Raw genomic sequence first — 19,327 nt, forward strand, 5'->3', positions numbered from 1 at the left:
CACCAACCCACAAGATATTTTATTTTCTCATTTCATATTATGAAAACAATAGCTTTGTGGTTTGTTTTCCAAATTTAATAATGTTCCATTTTATTATAATCCTATATAATAAAAGCCTAATATGCAAATCGACCTAACAGCAGAATGACTGGTGGAATGACTGGTCGCTATGGCACACACTGACACACTGACCACCAGGGAGCAGATGCTCAATGCAGGAGCTGCCCCCAGCCTGCAGGCCCCAGGCCAGCCAAGGTGGGTGCCAGCGGGGGCCCCCTGATCGCCCCGCCTATCACCCTGCAGAGGAAGGCGACCAGCAGCGGTGGCAGGACGATCAGGGGACAGGACCAGCCGGTGAGCGGGCAGCGCCAGGCCAGCCAAGGTGGGTGCCAGTGGGCCCCCTCCCCCCGATAACCCCACTGGTCGCCCTATAGATCGGCCCTGATCTCTGGCCAGGCCTAGGGCCCCTCCTCGTGCACGAATTTCATGCACCAGGCTTCTAATGTTTTATAACATTCATTCATTCAACAAATATTCAGAGTGTCATACCAGCGAGGTGCTACAGTTAAAATGGTGACTGATAAAGAAAATGCTTTTTAAATTATATAAAAAAATGCTAACAGAGCTCCTTCCCCCACTTCACCACCTTTTCTCCTTAAGAATCACTGATCTAGAGATAAGAATAGATTTTTTTAATTTTAATGTTTTTATTTATATCAGAGAAAGGAAGGGAGAGAGAGCGCTAGAAACCATCAATGATGAGACAGAATCATTGATCAGCTGCCTCCTGCACACCCCCTACGGGGAATCAAGCCTGCAACCTGGTCATGTGCCATGGCCTAGAACTGAACTGTGATCTCCTGGTTCACAGGTCAACGCTCAACCACTGGGACACATGGACCATGCACGAAACTATTTATTGCACATATAATTTTCCAAGACACTATTATTCCCAGTCCATTTTTAAAATAAAGTTGGTTAACTTTTTACCCTTATAAAAATACTGCATGATTAATATGAAAAATGTAGAAAAGTGGAAGAAGCAAAAATAATTCATTCATAATTCTACAACAAGAGTCAGATATGTTAATGGTTTTATTTTTTTCTAGTTTTATTCATCTTACTAGATCACTTTTACTCTAATAGGAAACATAACAAGAAAGATATGAGACCAGTATCAGCAAGATTAATGCTATAGGAGGACCTGACACAAGATGAAACAAATGTAAAAACCATAAAACTGTCAAACCATTAAAAATCAGAATACAGCTGAAACCGGTTTGGCTCAGTGGATAGAGCGTCGGCCTGCGGACTGAAAGGTCCCAGGTTCGATTCCGGTCAAGGGCATGTACCTGGGTTGCGGGCACATCCCCACTGGGGGATGTGCAGGAGGCGGCTGATCGATGTTTCTCTCTCATCGATGTTTCTGACTCTCTATCTCTCTCCCTTCCTCTCTGTGAAAAATCAATAAAATATATTTTTTTAAAAAATCAGAATACACATTTGAGTTAATTATGACCATAAACCCAATATGCTTTGCTCTTATTTGTTTGGTTATTTTTTAATAAAATTCCTTGAAAATTCACACAGAATTCTAAATGTTGAAAACTAGACCAAAATTATGAATAACAATAATTAGTAGACATTAAAATATACAACTATTATACTCAAGAAACAAGTCCTAGACCTTACAATAGATAAATAGATCGGTGGACTATAAAAAAAAGAACCAAAAAACAGATAATAGTACATGTGGAAATGTAATTTACTATAGAAAAGACAGTTTCTTAAATATGGGATGCTTAAACAATTGTCCATCCATCTAAAAGAAAATACAGTTAGGCCTTCTACCTTTATATAACAATAAATTCCAGATGGAAAAAATACTAAAATATTACAAATAGAAAGAAATGGAAATTAGAATTTAAGTTAGAAGATATTTAAGAAAATAGATGGGAAGACCTTTTAAAGTAAGACAGGAAATCCAGGTTCTGTAAAGGAATAAAGATAAGTATGATAGCATAAAGTTATTTTTTAAATTTTATGGTAGAAAATTAGAAAAATAAAATAAAAGAATGAATCAAACATAGAACAACTAATATGATAAAAAATCTAAAATATTCAGAAAGATTTTATAAATTAATGAGAAAAAAAAGCAACTCTGTTGGGGGAGATGGGCAGAGATTGGCCAAGGATATACATAGGTAAGTGACAGATCAGAAAATCCAAAGAAACAATAAAAATATGAACATACTCAACCTTATTAGGTCAAGGAAATTAAAATTAAATTAGTAATGCTTGCCCATTAGACTAGCAAAAATTAGACAGTGGAGAATGACAAGGGCAGTGGAAATGTGAGGAAAATGATATCTCCAATATCACTAGTGAGAATGTGATTTATAATATTTTTAGAAAATAGTATGAGAAACGCAATTAACATTCAAAAATACACCAACCCTTTGAACCAGTAATTCTACTTTTGGAAATGAGACCATAAACATAAAAACACCAGCAGCTAAGAATATGTGTCTACAAGCATCTGCAGTGAAAAAAACGTTTTTATGTACTGAAAACTTCTCACGACAGAATGCCTTTGATAGCAGAATACTTTAAAAAATTTTAGCAAATTTATACCTCCTTCAAGTATTGAAAAAATAAGATAGATATAGCTTTATTAGACCTCCAAAATATATTTCAGTGAGAAAACGAAAATACAGAATAATACACATACACACACAGGCATATATTGCGTATATAGCCTGATCCCACATTCTAAGATAATTTGGGTCCATTCTCCTGTATATGAGTGTATGTGTTTGCAGAAGGTGTGTGAGATGGAGATAGCAGGAGGGGAACATATCAAGCTACATTCATTGGTGTCTCTGAAGCAGGCAAAGAAAAAGAAAGGAAGAAGGAAGAAAGACAAAAAAAACTGTCTTATTAAGAGAAAATATGCATGCTACAGCAACAGAAGAAAATGTAGAAAATACAATTTTATCCATTATATTGAAAAAATAATCAATACTAGAATAAACCCATGGACAAGGAACAGAGGTGACATGGCCAAATAAAATAATGATATGATTTCTAGAGAGGATTGTGGACAATTTTTGCTTGGCATCTTTAAGGAGAGTGTCTGCAAAATAATAGTATTTAAAAGGAAAGAAGAAAAATAGGGCAATTTTTCAAGAACCTTAAAAGTAGTTTTTCCCTTTGACACTACATTTCGGCTTTTAAGAATTACTTATTAGGAAATTAACAGAGATGTGGACAATGATACTAGTTACAACACCTAAGTAATTAAATTCTAATGTTAAGTAAATTCTGTAAGATACAATATAATTTCAATTTGCAAAATACATACTGTATGTATATGTGTGTACATATATATGTGTATATTATGTACATATGTTATACATATATATTATACAATATAATGTTAATGAAAACCCAAGATACAACACAATTTCACTTGCAAAATACATACTTTGTATATGTGCATGTGTGTTTGTCTGTGTGTGCGTCTATACAAAGTATGTATTCTACAAATGAAAATTGTGTTGTATGTTGGGTTTTTGTTAACATATCATGGGAATTTTTTATTTTTCATTGTACAAATATATATTAATAAATACATATATTCTGAGCAACAGATTTAAAGAAAATATACTAAATATTTTTAGTAATTATCTGTGACTAGTGAGCATGTAGGGGATGTCTGTTTACATCTTTATTCTTTTCTCAAAACTTGTTAATATTAATATGCATTCTACAATAGGCAAAACACAAGAACCACTTTTAAATGGAAGCATAAGAAAGGTAACGAACTCATTTAAAAATGACAAATGGCACTTCTAGACAATTCAATGCTCCAAAGCATGGCCTTCCTCCAATTTCGTTCAACATTAGAACATGGCATCAAAGCCATAGCAGCACCAACCTGTGTCTACATTACCTGGATAAAAGGTTAAAGCATAGAGCCCCTAGATTAACAAACTGTCCCCCCAGTAGCATATGAACCCCGAAACAAATCCTCAGGTTATGAAGATGAATCCCTCAGGTAGGCAGCTCTCAGAGAGGTGACACCAGAAAGCCTTCCAATGAAAACCAGCAGAGCTGTTTTTATATTACCTCTACTGAAAAACATTGGAAATGGATTTCTTCAGGTCTCTAGTCAGAGCAGATTTCTATAGTTTGGTCTGAGGTCTCAACGTTGGAAACACCTTTCCTTCTTGGTTCTCTTCTGGGTAGAAAGGATTTCAGCTGAAACTCAAGGCAGAGGTGCTGATGTGAGAGACAGATGAGCCTGCAGTGGGGACAGCTGGTGCGATCCCGTGGCACAGCAAGGACAACCAATAAGCTTTCTTATCCCAGAAAATCTTCCCTAAGAGGGCCCAACAGGCCAACAAGATAACCATCAACCCTCTGAGGCATACTTCTCCCTACCACCCATCCCTGGGAAGGACTTTTGCTTCCTAGTTGACTCAACCACGATTCCCACCATATCTTGTTCCCATCTCCCAGTGGGATTGAAGAAAGATCAACAGAAACATGGGCAAAATATTTTTTAAACACACTAGCCAACTCGCTTGTTGCCAAAGTAATGACAAGGAATGTGTTCTGCACGTTTGGGCTGAGTAAAGATCATAAACTATTCTGTAATTTTGTCAATACTCAACAAAATCTTATTTATATTCTGATGGGCAATAACATATTAAGATTTTTAAAAATATTTTTATTGATTTTTTTAGAGAGGGAGAGGGAGGGAGGGAGGAAGGGAGGGAGAGGGAGAGGGAAAGAAAGAGGGAGAGGGAGAGGGAGAGGGAGAGAGGGAGGGAGAGAGAGAAACATTGATATGAGAGAGGAATATTAATCGGCTCCCTCCAGCATACCAACGGAGGTTCAAGCCCTAAACCCAGACCTGTGCCCTGACTGGGAATTGAACCAGCAACCTTTTGGTTCACAGGACTATACCTAACCAACCAAGCCACACTGGCCAGGGAAACTACTGATAATGTTTAAATAGATGCCAAAACAATGACTCAAAGTTATCATAGAAAATGTAGACATGGCTATGTGCCTGCATCAGTTGATTCTAGCTTCTGGTGCCTGGTTCCCTTTGACACCATGGAACCCAAACTTTCACTGCTTGTGAGGATACATTGTTGTTCTATAAACAGAGCTTCAGACTGGATAGAAAATTCTGGTCCATTTCTTTGCTCCCATGTGTCAGGACAACAATACGAAGAGAAAGCCACCATAATTTGCAGTGTGGCACTGTTATGTAGACAAGCCAAAATAAATCGAATGAACCAAACTGAACCTCTTACTCAGCCAACCATAACCAAAGTGTGTATTAGGGCTCCTATTAGTACATACGCAGATAGATAAATTAATAAAAGAAGTCCCTTCTCTTGGCACCCAGCATAAAGGCAAGAATTATAATACACAGTATTAGAATATATTTACTGGTTTGCAATTTCCTTAGAGACGAGATGAAAGCCACAAGAGAGAGTCAAAACCAGGAGAAAGCACAGCAAATAGGACTAGGAAGAATGGAAATACAGCGGCGAAGTAATTTGACCCAAATAGAGAATAAAGAGAACATAACAGGAGCATATTTATTAGTGGAAATGAACACATATTGTTATATTGTAATTACTTCTTGTTTTTTCATGTGTGATTTACCATTTTGTGGATTATCCTTCCTTCTGCCAGTCTTTATCTGTCTGAGTCATCTCTTGCCATCTTTAGTTCAGATGTGTCCACAGACCCCAAAATAATGTTTACCATTAATATATGTCAAATTTAATTAGCAAGGCAAACCAGATGGTATGGCTACAGTTTACTGGTCAAAGGACTCTTTCACCTCTCCAGCTTGGAGTCAAATCTGGTGGCACATTTTCACCAGTGGAAGAGAAATCTGAATGGGAACTGAATAAATAATGATACTGGTCAGTCAACCCTGGCCTGCTATCTCTTTGCTAAGTAAAAACTGGTCCAGATATCATCAGTCAACTCTATTAAGTGCCATTTACAGGCAGGAAAAGGTACTCATACGATGACGAAAATAGAAATGGCGCTGTCTACACTCGCGGCAAAGTCTTAGCCTTAAAGTTTGTGTCTTGATTGGGTGAGTTCTAAACAGTAACAAGGAAACCATAAGAATGTGTTCATGCAATGGAGATACAAGTAATTCACAGTGAGCACTTGAGCTCCACATTTCACTGAATTGTAAGCTTCTCAAAGGAAGAGACTTTTTATATTGCTGCTGTATTTCCTTCAGCATCTAAGCCCTATTCCTGCAAACACAACCTGCAAACCCATGTTCACAGTGGCTAAGATCTTGGGTAACTGTTCAAAGTTCAAATCAGATGGTCTTCAGCAACTTACTGGATTTCTCTAAGCCTCTGTTTGCTTCCCTAGAAAATGGGCATAATGATCCCCACTCCAAAAGATGTTGTAATGACTAAACAAGCTTTTCTCTGTTAGGCACAAAGCACCATTACCAGCAGAAAATGGGATTGATAAGTGTAGAGGTCATATTACTGTCATATTCATTACTTGATTGAACTGATTCCAGGGATGATCAAAGTAAATCAGAAAATAAATAGGATTTAAAGAATTGATCTTTTGTAACTTGACACTTAGATCTTAAAAAAAAAAAAACAGGAAGAAAGAATGGTTGTGGAACAACCCCACATGTGGGCATATCACTAACCTACTAATATATTTTACTAGAGGCCCGGTGCATGAAATCCGTGCACTCAGGGAGGTGCCTCAGCCCGGCCTGCGCCCTCTTGCAGTCCGGGAGCTCTCAGGGGATGTCGGACTGCCCTGGCACACTGACCACCAGGGGGAAGCTCCTGCATTGAGCATCTACCCCCTGGTGGTCAGTGCGCGTCATAGTGACCGTTGGGTCAATTTGCATATTAGCCTTTTATTATATAGGATGTATTGTACTCTTTGGCCCTTAGATTCTGTTTACATTAAGACCAAATTTTAAAATTAATAGAGCCAAATACCTTTGGGAGTAGGAGACTGTTTTATTAATAAATGGAAAGGCAATAAAAATGGAGGAATATGATTCTGGTGCTATTACCTAAATGGCACAGTTATGCAGATAGACGCACAATGAGTTCAATTTACCCTGGGATCCCCATGGCTTTGTTTCAGACCTCTCTCAAAGTCCCAGCCACAGCACATATGTAGGCCTTTCTAGAATAATCAGCGTCAGGTAGAAGACCACTCAGAGACTAACAAGTGCGTGGAAACACAGACAACAAGAAAAGGAGTAACGGATAGAAAAACTCCTAGTGGTTTGCGATCGTTCTTCCCCCAGCCTCAGTTGGGCAGAGGACTCATTTATTTGTTTAAAAACCTTTTCCTTCCTTCCTCTGGCTTCATTGTCTTGCTCCTTGCTCTGCAAACTGTCTGCATTGAGCTGGCAAATAGCTCCAGGCAACATCTCCTTGGAAGTAAGAAGCTCCCTGGGATCACTCACCCTGTTAGGAGTTCTGTGATTCACATAAGAGATCATTCGTAGTTGCTCTTTTTTTTTAATTAAACTTATTGGGAAAGACACTAGTTAATAAATCATATAGGTTTCAAGTGAACATTTCTATGATGCAGGATCTGTATGGAGGTGGGGCGGGTAGTAAAGGGTAAAGGGGGCCGAATATATAGTGATGGAAGATGACTTGACTTTGGGTGGTGGGCACACAATCCAATATTCAAACTCCTAATACAAGGATTTGAGTGACAGCCGTTTAAGATTCCCGTGCCAGAGGAGTTTTTGCCGCAGCTTCTAAACAGCCTGCCGGCAGCCATGCCCTTGGAGAAGAGGCGCTGGCGGTTGCTTCCAAATCCCTAAGAACAGTCACCCTCAGAAGACTGGCCGGACCAGTCCCACCGCACCGCTGAGGACAGTGGCAAAGCCTGAAACTAGTGACATGATTTAACATTTTGGTTAGTCGCTCAGTGAGGTCTTTGCCTAGAAGCCTTCATTTCCTGCACAGCAAGGCAAACAAGGCCCAACCAAAATTTTCCCAAAATTTCAAGCCAGCTCTACAGTGAGGAAGTTACCACGCTGAGCAATACGTGCCAGTGTGGTCCTTAGTGAAACCAGGCTTAGTCCACTGGCATCTCGAGCTGATGGGCACACAGACTGTGTCCCACACCTCAGCGTCCTAACCCCCTCCCCCTTCCTCTCTCTCCCCCCGCAATTTGGGCTGGTTACATAAAAAGAAACCTTACAGTGTTCTTCAGTTGACTCAGACTTCCTGGCTATTGAAGGGTATGGGCACGGTATTTAGAAATCAGAAAGGATTTTAATCTTTCTATCACATGCCTGGCACTGGATTCACAAACTGTTAAATGAGCACACAGCCTCTCAAGTTGGCTTTTGGCAACAGTGACAACTTGTACTTTCAATGTAATATATGCCCAGCTTTCTAAGAGGTTTGCTAAGTCGTTTAGAAATGTTCTGTGGAGGGCATGAGGAATGGACCTGAAGATCAGTAAGTTATTTTCTCTTTTAAATTTTAAATAAAAAAAGACATGATTGCTTAGTGATCAAAAATGCAAATGAAATGGCTACTTGTCCACCAAATACATGTGTGCTTTCACTATGAAACTCCCACTTGTCACTTTCCATAATAAATTCAATAGAAAAGCTTCTCGATGATTGAGAATGTAAGGGTCATGTCTCCATTTCTTGGTAGGTAACTGAATATACAAAGTCTATATTCTGAAGCTGTTCTACTTTAGGGTTAAATTAAACACGCACTCACATTTTGCTTCTTATTAGCATCATCCAACTGGCAGGAGAAAAGGAGCTTCTGAAATTCAAATCAGGAAATATTTCCACTTGCTAGCAGCTATCATAGAACTCTGAGGGACACAAGAATGAAATAAAAGAGGTGTTGTTGTTTTTTAAGTTTGGGTTTTCTGCATGTGGCATGTACTGTTGATCATTGTAGATAAATTCCCTAACCTTCCCAAGGATATGTAAATAAACTTCGACCACACAGTGGATGGGAGGGATGTTTTAATGGGGTGGCTCACAGATCGTAGCCCTCCCTCCAAGGAGCGCACGGGGATACCTGGTGTACTGCTAGCCCTCTGGCAATACCGGCTTGACAATCAAAGAAATTAAATGGAAAATTATTCTCCACACCCAATGGCCAAATTGTGCCTTATGTATTCATGGAAGATGTCGGGAGAGAAACAGGAAACAAATATGCTTACACATACCTCAGTGGTGATTCAAAATTCAGATTAATTCCTCCATCCTTTCTAAAAGAGCCGTGCTGATTTGCTACTATAGCCCTGGGAAACATGCAGAAGTTTTTGTGCCGTAGTCTTTCCAGTTTCCTTCTTCGTTTGTTTTTAAGAGGGAGCAAGAAGGCAGTATGAGTGGTTTCTAAAGATTTCCTTAATTAAAGCTGATTTGATTCCTCACATAAATAAAACAGGTGGTCTGCCCTGACTGGGTTTCTCAGTGGTTAGGCTGTCAGCCCTCAGAGCAAAGGGTCTCAGTTCAATTCCTGGTCAAGGGCACGTACCTTGGTTGCAGGCTCGACCCCCGGGTGGGTGCAGTCGGGGTGGGTGCAGGAGGCAACCAATCTATGTTTCTCTCACATCGATGTTTCCCTCTCTGTCTCTCTTCCCCATCCTTGCTCCCTTCCACTCTCTCTCTCTTTCTAAAGATCAATGGTAAAAACACCCTCCAGTGAGGATTTAAAAATAAATAAATTAGACAAGTGGCTAAAGATAAAAGCAGTCTCACTTAGCAATAGGAGAATCATGTTTCACTAGTCTGTTCAGCTCAAATTCCTTGACCATCGTATTTTACAAAGCTAAATAGGACAGAAGTTATTTACCATCGACACCATTGCCCAGCATTTTTTGCAGAATGCATAGGCCACCATCTACTCTATCCACTCAGGTACACAGCTAACTTCCAATTCTGCAGATCAATGTTGCCCTTAGAGCAAATGTCATGGGCCACAGGATCTCCAACTGTGTTCAACAGCAGAGTTGCACCTGCGGTAGCTGTGTGGTGGGGGTTCACCAGGGAGATTCAGACTTTGCTATATGATAGGAAAAGCCGTCACTGCACGAAGCAAGTGAGGAATTTAGCAATGCCACTCAATACACACTTTTATCCTATTATTTGTAAAACAACTTTCTTAATCCTTACTTACATGTAAAATTCTCCCTAAATTTTTACTTTATTATATGATATGTCAATAGACTCCCTTAGGGTACCTCAGGAAGAGTCCATTGGTAATTTTCACTGTGGATTTCAAACATTAGGGGTGTCAGATATTGAAAAGGCCCTGAGATTTTTTAATGCTATCTAATGACTTCAAATATACAAGACATGATAAAGTGAAAAAAAATACTTGTTTAATGTCTTAACTTTGTTTTTCCATCTAAAAGACTAGTGTGACTATGTTTTTTCTTATTTGCAAGCAGCAATGAACCTAATTTATTAACATTCTCTCAACAAAACAACAACAACAAATGGAAAGTTTAACATTGAGTTAAGGAGACTCAGAATTAACAGGTACCCAATGACAGATTTATAGGGACCCATGAACTCTATATTTTATGTCTAGGAAACATCTGCTCAGAGAAAGTGGTTTATGGTTTCCATATCAAATAGAGAAAAATACCATATTGATCTGAGACTTTGACAGTTGTTTTTTTTAAAGCAACAGTAATGTAAATGCTATTCTAGATGGCTTGTTTACTCCATTATGTTCTACTAAAATCAAGGAGATACAGAAATTGTCATGCAAAAAAGTGATGAAGGTAAGAAAGAATCATTTCCCATGGAAAATTCATAAGCATATGCCATAGAGATGAAAAGGCTAATTAAATATAACCTTCAATTAATCTACGAAAGAAAATGTTTCTCCATGTAAGTCCATAGATCATATGGGCTTCTTCAATCACTTGGACCCACTAATCTAAAACAGTGAAATACAATCCCTGGAAAAACTCAGAGTTAGACATGTCACAGATCGTAATACAGATATGGAGAAATTTTGCACAAACATACAACAGCCTAAGCATCTTCTTTTGATTTTTTTAACCCCAGTCTTTTAGGCTCATGCTAAATAATTACACAAAGCAAGGAACTGGCTATTATCCAATCAATTTAGACTATGGACACTGACCAAATTGTTTGACATTTTGCCCTCATCTCTTCTATTTTCAGCCCACATTCCCCCTCCATGGTGACCTTCTGGTTATGTATTATCTGGTTTGGGCAGTCTCTACCACCCACTGCAGATAATTGCTCAACTCTCTGCTTGGCTTCTTGTTGGGTAGGCTTGACCTAAGAGAATGGATGAAGAAAGAGCCAGCATTTCCTTTGATCTCTTGGAACTTGGGATTTCATTATATAATCTGCCATAAATCCTAGGGGTAGAGATGGACATCAACTTCCAAACTTGCCATAATATGACACTCCTAGTTGATTCATTATGGATTCTGACATTTCTTAATTAACATGAACTCAATACTTAAGTTTGTCTGTGATAAGACATTTTTTTAGTTGCCTTCTTGATATTTTTAAGGGTTGCCGTGATTAATTTTTTTCTTCTACAATCTAAGCTTTATAGGCCAAATGTTCTAACTGGCTATATGCCTCTAAGGATTAAGCTCACAGATGTTTCCTTGTGGCCACAGCAAACACAACTCCTCTGAGAATAAGTTTGATAAATAAAATTGGCAATAAATTTTGAACTAAAGAGCTGCATAAAGAAGTCAAGTGCAGCCCTCACTAGCTACACTTTTGTAAGTCTACAAACTTGTCTAATGTACTCAATTCTCAGATATCAGTGGTAATGGATTCTAGGAATGCCATCAACAAATTAAAGTTTCGAACAATCCAAAAACCTCCCTTCATTTAGTATTATAAATCCCTTTCCCCACTGGACAACATATTACCATGACTGCTAACAAGTAGAAAATTGGCACACTTAAATTTGGCTTGTATTCCAAGTGCTGAGGGAGGAGTAAAATGGATAGAATCCAGGTGGTGAGAAGGAAGTGAGGCAAGGGCCCTGCATAGTCTACACATGAATAATTTGTGAACTGCTCTGAGTGCTTGTTACTCAACTACATTAATATTGTTTATGCAACATGAGTGCCATAGCAAGCAGGAGACCATTGCTTTCTGCTTTTTCCTTTCCTAGAAAACATTTTTCTATGAATATTTTCCTTCACAAACTAGACTTGAAGTACCTCGATTTGTGAAGCCTACACGATCTGGAGAAATAGACCAACAAACCGACATGAACAATGTTCTTCATGCCAAATATTATAATGTCACCCTCTCCCTGCACTTCTGCTTAAAATACAAAGCCAGGCATTGTCCACCATGACACATTCTCAGGAGTATAGTGTCACCATTTGAGATTTATTGTAACTGAAATTAAATTACTTAGTGTGTTGGCCTTTCCCCAAGCCCCACCCCCAATAAGTCTCTGCCTTTTCTTTTTTCTTTTTAATTGGCACCCTTACCTGTTATTTCTCCTTAGAAGAGGAAAAAAAAAGAGGAAAAGAGAAAGTACAATCTGACTTCTTCCTTCTATCCTCAAATCACTGAATTCAGTGCCCCCATTCCCTTACGCATAAAGCACATAAACCAATAGAATGATGCCATGTCTTCACTGTATCACTAGCAGAATCTTGGATGGGAGTTTGTAGTTATTATGCCCACTTTACAGATGGGAAAACAGAGCACTGAGCATGCAAGTTGTTTACTTAAGGTTACTCAGCACATCAGTAGCAGAGTAATTTCTTTTTACTGCCAGCCTACTTCTTTCTCCACTAGTCACTTTTGAAACAAAATCCTCTTTACAACCATAAGCAATCATTTCAAAGAGCAAGTCCTAAATAATTTTTAAATTTTATTATAATTCTTGAACTATTCTAATCACCTCCAAATTGATGTACTCCCTTTTCATCTGAAAACTTCAATCTACACAGTGTTTTCCTAAGGTTAAGTTTTTATTTTATTCCAACTCTACTCCAAAATCTTTAATGCCTACACTAGCAAGTCCAAAAATATGACATTAACTCCATTCCTGAATGATCACATACCACCTCCCTGCATGCTTCTCACCTATGTTCCTCTGGGGCTGGCTAATGATTTCCTAACACTTTTTCTCCATGTCTCTTCTTACGGCCTTCCCTGTCCTTGTATCTTCCTGTATAAACATAACCCATCTTTAAGGTCACGGGCAAATAGTGACAGCATCCCTTCCATCTCACCCACCTCTAGAAACACCCAACCCCTTCCCCATTTCTCCCTCAACCAGAAATAACGTCCTCTCTTTGTGCTTCCGCACCACAGTGCTCATCACTCCCAAAGCACTCACCATCTTCTACTCTACCTTACTATATTATGTGATAGTATGGTCTACAGTCCATACTATAGGCATTATACAATAATGTGATGTCATATTATGTGCCTTACTGACCCTAAGTGATAGTAAATGCCCTGAGATCAGAGAACTTGGTGGGCTCTATTGAACACAACAGTTATGCCCCAGACTCCCTGGGTATCCCAGCCCCTCCCAAGGCACTGGAGTGAGTGCCAGTCTGAACAAACCCCATCTCTGCACTGGAGGCACTTTCGGTCTGGCTGGGAGCAGAGACTCCAGGACAGATCTGAATAAACCACAGCCGGGCCCTTGTAAATATTACTCACTCCTTAAATATAATCAGGAAAAGAGCCTACCAGTGTTTGTCAAGTTGAACTATACTGGATTCTGACTAACCTTCATCTCTAAATATCCCATAGTAAAACTCAGTGCAAGGAGGATTTTCAAACCTCCATATAAAAAAATTACATCTTTATTTATCACATAGTTTTAAAGTGAAATAGATTAAAATGGGCTAAAGCTATGATGTGATCATCTTTAATTAGACGCCTTTCCGTATTTTGGTTTTAAGAGAACAAATCCTGACAAGTGATTGGCTATAGTAAATAAAAATGAATGTACAAAGGACAAATGTTTTCTGTCAGATAAACTCAAAAGTTCTTGTGGATTCCTTAGTATCTTTATTGGAATTCAGAAAGGAAATAGCCCAATGAGGCCACTTCTATGAACAGCAGAGCCAGGAGAGGTCTCAGAAATGCAGACCATCCACTTAACTAAAGGGACAGCCCAGGGGGAGAGGTGTGTTCAGAGAGCTCAGCTGCCACTGGATAAGAGAACAGCTGGCTGGGATGGGAGGAGACGGAATGCCAGGGGCTCTCCACTCTGCCAGCAAAGCACAGGGACTTAGCACAGCAGCCATGAGCTCATCCCCTGAGCAAGTCTTACACTTTCAACTTCCCCAGGATCGTGATTTTGTTGTGGCCTGTCACTCCCCACTGTCACTGGCAGTGCCCACAAAGGACCTGGAAGATGGTGCCCATTTGTATCCATTCTTAGCAGGAAACACCAAAGAGCAGCTACAAATAGGAGAGTGGAGCCAGATTAAGCTCTTAAAGGCTGAGTTAAAAGAATGAGGCTCCAGGTGTGCAGCTGCGAAGTCACTGTGGTTTTTGTAACAGGAGGTCCAGGAAGCTCCTAGCCACCTGTCCGCTCAGAGAAGTCAGGGAGCCTCCTGAAGACTGCAGGGTGAGCCAGGGAGAGGAGTGGTCGAAGAGGTGAGCAGCGGCTCCCTGAGGCTGTCCTCGGTCATTCCTCCCATCCTGCCTGCCTTGCTCACACTCAAGCTCAGCCACGTGGCCGGAAGGCCAAGATTCCTGACCCACACTGTGTCCAGGGCACACAGTCTAGGTCCTGAAGGACATTGTCAAATGCCTCTCACACCCATTCCATAGCACCACGCCCGGGCTACTCTCAGTCACTTAGTGACAAGGTTTTACATGTAACTAGGAAATGATTTATACCTTCCAGATAAAAATGTGCATTTTATTAAACTGAAACTTTTTACAAAGCTCTTCTACATAGTTTACTTAATGCAATCCTCATCAATAGCCAGCAAACTTCTGTAAGTCAGGTATCATTCTCCCCTTTCATAGATGAAGCTACTGAAAATTCAAGAAAGTATAATATGTTCTTTGATCAGCCTATTCTCTCTGAAGCAAGCTGAGCTTGCTTCTCCAAGGCAAGGATCAGATTGATCAAAAACTTTAGAAATTAATGTTGTATCAAGTAATAGCAGAGGGCATGAACTTTCAAAATACTGATCTTCCAGTTTTAGGATTGTCACTTATAAAGTGGTTAACATTGGACACATTACCTAACTTCACAAAGCCTTGGTTCCCTCATTTGTAAAATTGGAATCATTCTATTGTTTACCAGTTAAGATCATTGTCAGGATTAAATCTGATAACAGCTAGAAATAGCACTGTGCAAAGTAAGAAACCCCTAAACATTAGGTGCTGATGTAATTGCATTTGCTACCATCTCATGGGCAGTAGATAATTGTTGCAAAGATAGTGAGAGAGAGGCTAACCCAGGCTTCAAGTAGGATTGAAGTTACAGCATAACTCTACATGTACACAGACTCACACCTTGCCCAAGAACCAAGTAAAACACTTTTTTAAAAATCCTCACTGAGGCTATGTTTACTGATATTTAGAAATAGAGGAAGGGAGAGAGAGACACATTTATCAGTTGCCTTTCATATGTGCCCTGACTGGGAATCAAACCTGCAACCCTTTTGGTGCATGGGACAATACTCCAACCAACTGAGGCACGCGGCTGGAGTAAAATGCTTCTCTTGATGCCAAAATAAATGTAACAAGTCTTTTACCTACTCTCACAGCATTTTCTTTGCTACTCGTCTCATCACAAAGGAGTGTGACTGTCCTTACAGTCACAAAGGAGAGGAACAACGGAGGGAAGGATGTTGGAGGTTTTCACGCTTTCTTCTGACACTTCATGCTCATTTCAAAAGCAGCAGCATGTCCACAGGTGGCCTGCTCAACCAGATGGGGTGTGTTGCCCTTTTTGATTCAGCTCAAGTTGCAAGTTATAGTCAGATGAATGCAAACTCCTAGCAGCTACGGTGCTGACCATGAGTTCCGGTCATTTACTCAAACGGCACTTATTATCAGGCACTGTACTAGGCTTAGAATGAAAATGAGTTTCTGACTCTTGAAGACTTTAAGTAGCTCAATGAGTAGTTTAATCTTATTTGCTCCATACAATTATATCCGCCAGTTACTCATAATACCCTTACTTTGCAGGTGAGGAATTTAAGGCCAAAGATGAAATTGCACAGCTAGACAGCGGAGGGAGCTGTGAACTCTGCCGTCTCCTGTGGATTTGAATTAAAGGACCTAATGTCTAAGACCTCACCGAAGAGCGAGCGACTGCTATGGAAGACCTGAGCAGAAGTATCAGCTTTCTAGAAAAATATTTTTAGGGGTGAAGAGATGGTACAAGCCCGAATAAAGACAAGTGTGCAGGACCACATCTCAACCGACATCAACGGAATTTGCACAATCTACTCAGAGCTGGTCACCGTCACTCTTGACTGTTTTCTTTGCAGACAATCTGCAACCACGAAACAAAGTTGTTCTCTGTCCAAAGCAAACTGAAGCCCAACCACTGGGCCCTGAGCCCCAGCAGTTGTTCTGACCAACTGGGCTAAACGAATATGGACAAATACTCAGAGAACCCATAGATAACAATACAAAATTGTTTAGCAGGCGCCCAGTGTGTATATTTCTATTGTATAGAGGTCTAGAGGAAGTGGGGGGAGGGAGGCAGACAGGACCTACCTCTAAATCCTAAACTGAGTGAAAGATACATTTCTTTGAAATGAGAGATAATTGCTTAACTTTGTTCTTATTGCAAATTTAAGACGCATGAGCTTTCTTCCTTTCCTTAGCTATCACAAGCAATAAAACAAAACAAATATCCCCAAGGGTCTAAGAAAAATATCCTGCTAGTAAACATAACCTTTATATTCATATTCAAAATTTTGCCTTTTCTCCCTACATGTCACATCTCTGATATTTACATTATTTTTGTTCCTCATCTCTTTGAAAATCTAACAACATCTACGATATTGTGTCCAAATTCTGGAGTATTATAGCCGTGCATGCCGAGGCCTAATATCTTCATAGGACAGTAATAACATCGGAAAAAACATTTGCATTTGAGAAATAGGAATTTTATTGGGTAGAAATGAACTCTGAAATCTAGGTCTCAGAAGTTCGCATCCAACTTCATTTTTATATATATACACATACACACACATACATATATACCTGTGTGCGTATATGTGTGTGTGTGTGTGTGTGTGTGTGTGTATACACACACAGGCATGTATATAAACACATAAAAACCAGATGATTTTCCCAGCAACCTCTTTCTTGGAGTTGCTCTGCAAGGCGATTTGATCTGGTCCATAGAAACCAATAGAAATCTGGCACCTTTGAACGGGCAATCAGTGCCATGACCCAAGTCCTGATAAAGCCCAACCCTTATATCAAGTTGGCTTCATGGGCACATCTGAGAGCAGGAGAAATGTTTACCCTCCTGACAAAGCATGAAACTTACAGCCTCATGCACATTTCCTGGAGCGGGTGGCGTTCCTCTCGCCAAAATGAAAGTATCCTGCCTGCCTTCCGTGGCTGCCACCTCAGGAGGGCAGGCGCCCCGTGTGCGGGGGAGGCACGAACGCACCCCGTCCTGCTGCCCAAAGGGCTCATCTGCTTTCACAGAAGAGCAAACCGAGGCAGCAGGACTGCGGAGAACTTGCCTGAAAGCTCAGGGCAGAGACCGGGTGTCTCCCTTTCGCATTGCTCGGTGGCGTGGCTTTTCAGAAAACTCGACTGCCTTCGGGGAACAAACCATGGCTTATGCAGATTGCTTCGCTCAAACTCCCATAAATTACAGCACCGAGGAGTAAGGAAACAGGGGATGTGTGCAGGCCGGCCCGCCATCCGTCCGATGAGTAACTTTTAAAATTCCGACGCATTTCAACAACACAGTTCCTCACAGCCAGCGTCAAACCCACTAAACACACACCGCCAGGCGGGCGGGCAGCCGGGCTGCGACCCGGGGAGTCGGCTGCCCTCTGAACCGGCTGAGCACTCCTCCCAAAGCGAGTGTCCACGGGGCCAAGGTTCGCTTTAACCTTTTAAAGTCTCAGCAACACGTGTCGGCCGCATATCCCTGGCGCGATCCGAGTAAAAGGTACAGCTTTTCCCATGGGAGGTAGCTCCCAGGTTACCTCATGCTTGTAAATAGTAGCACAGAGACCAAAAAGGAAAAACAAAATTTAAAAAAAAAAAAAAATGGAAAGAGAAGAAACAGGAGTACCTACTTGAGAAGAATGCCCCTCAAAGCCTGTCTTCTGGTGCTATGGCCTGGGCTAGAGCAAGGAGCTAACCTTCCGAGCCCAGCCCGTTAAGGAGCTGCTGAGCATGGAGCCTGCATTTTCAGTTTTGGTGAAATCGGCTCCGAGGCAGAAGGCAGGAGGCTGTTCCGACCATGAAATTAGGAAATGCAGTCACTCAAAACTAAAGAACTAGCACCACCATTTGACTAGGAATGGAAACTCTCCCTGCAGAGCAGAGGAGGGGTGCCTTCCTCTCTGCACACCAGGCCCCACTCTCCCTTTCTCAGCCCGGGGGTCAAGGCCGACGGTTCACAGGGTTCGGTAAGCTGCCTCATCGGCCGGCGGTGTTTTTCTGTAACCCAGCTGATTTCCTCTTTCAGGCTAATACAGCTTGAAGTCTAGACAGGCATGCCGAGTTGGAAAAATAAATAAAGCATTCATGCAGGACGTAAATCTTGTTCATCCAAAATCAGTTACAGCTACGAGCGAGCGTGGGCACGTCTCTGGTGAGCGTGTCCCTAACGCTCTGGTTCAGCCATCGACTGGACAGCCGGAGGCTCCGCACGCTTATCACTGACGAATGGGCTCCTGGCGGCGGCAACCTACCGAGGCTTCTGGTCTCTCCGACTGCGCAGCCTTCCCCTCTGTCATGTGACCTTTCCATGCACTGTCCGGCATTTCCTGCAGCCACTTGAGGGTTGGTGGGTGTTGGGGCTTGTTTACTCTGAGAGCGACATTCCAAAGTAAGAAAAAAAAAAATGGGCTAAGAAGTAAAATTGGAGCTTCTTAAAATAATATTGAAATGCCAATACTTTACAAAGTCTGCTGTGCTTTAGGTAGTGTGCATTATACAGGACTTTTTAAACATACCAGTATATTAGATTTTCCTACTCTACGAACCGGAGGAAAGGCTGGTGTTCGGAAGTGAGGAGGGTAGAGAAGATGAGGGGAAGCACCTGTCTCGCTTCCGGGCACCCTAGAATCTCCAGGG

General features: G+C 40.8%; 1 protein-coding gene across 1 annotated transcript in view; it reads right to left on the bottom strand.

The window, feature by feature from the left end:
* The window catches only part of ESR1 (estrogen receptor 1), a 304,587-nt gene extending 285,863 nt beyond the window's left edge, over nucleotides 1-18,724 (bottom strand). The window contains exons 1-2 of the mRNA XM_036317796.1: nucleotides 18,322-18,724; nucleotides 8,793-8,892 (exon numbers count right to left, since the gene is read on the bottom strand). The gene's annotated coding sequence lies outside the window, so the exon portion shown is untranslated. The remainder of the gene's footprint in view (nucleotides 1-8,792; nucleotides 8,893-18,321) is intronic.
* Nucleotides 18,725-19,327: the final 603 nt, after the last annotated feature.

This window comes from Myotis myotis, unplaced genomic scaffold, assembly GCF_014108235.1.
Source record: "Myotis myotis isolate mMyoMyo1 unplaced genomic scaffold, mMyoMyo1.p scaffold_m19_p_7, whole genome shotgun sequence".
NCBI lineage: Eukaryota > Metazoa > Chordata > Mammalia > Chiroptera > Vespertilionidae > Myotis > Myotis myotis.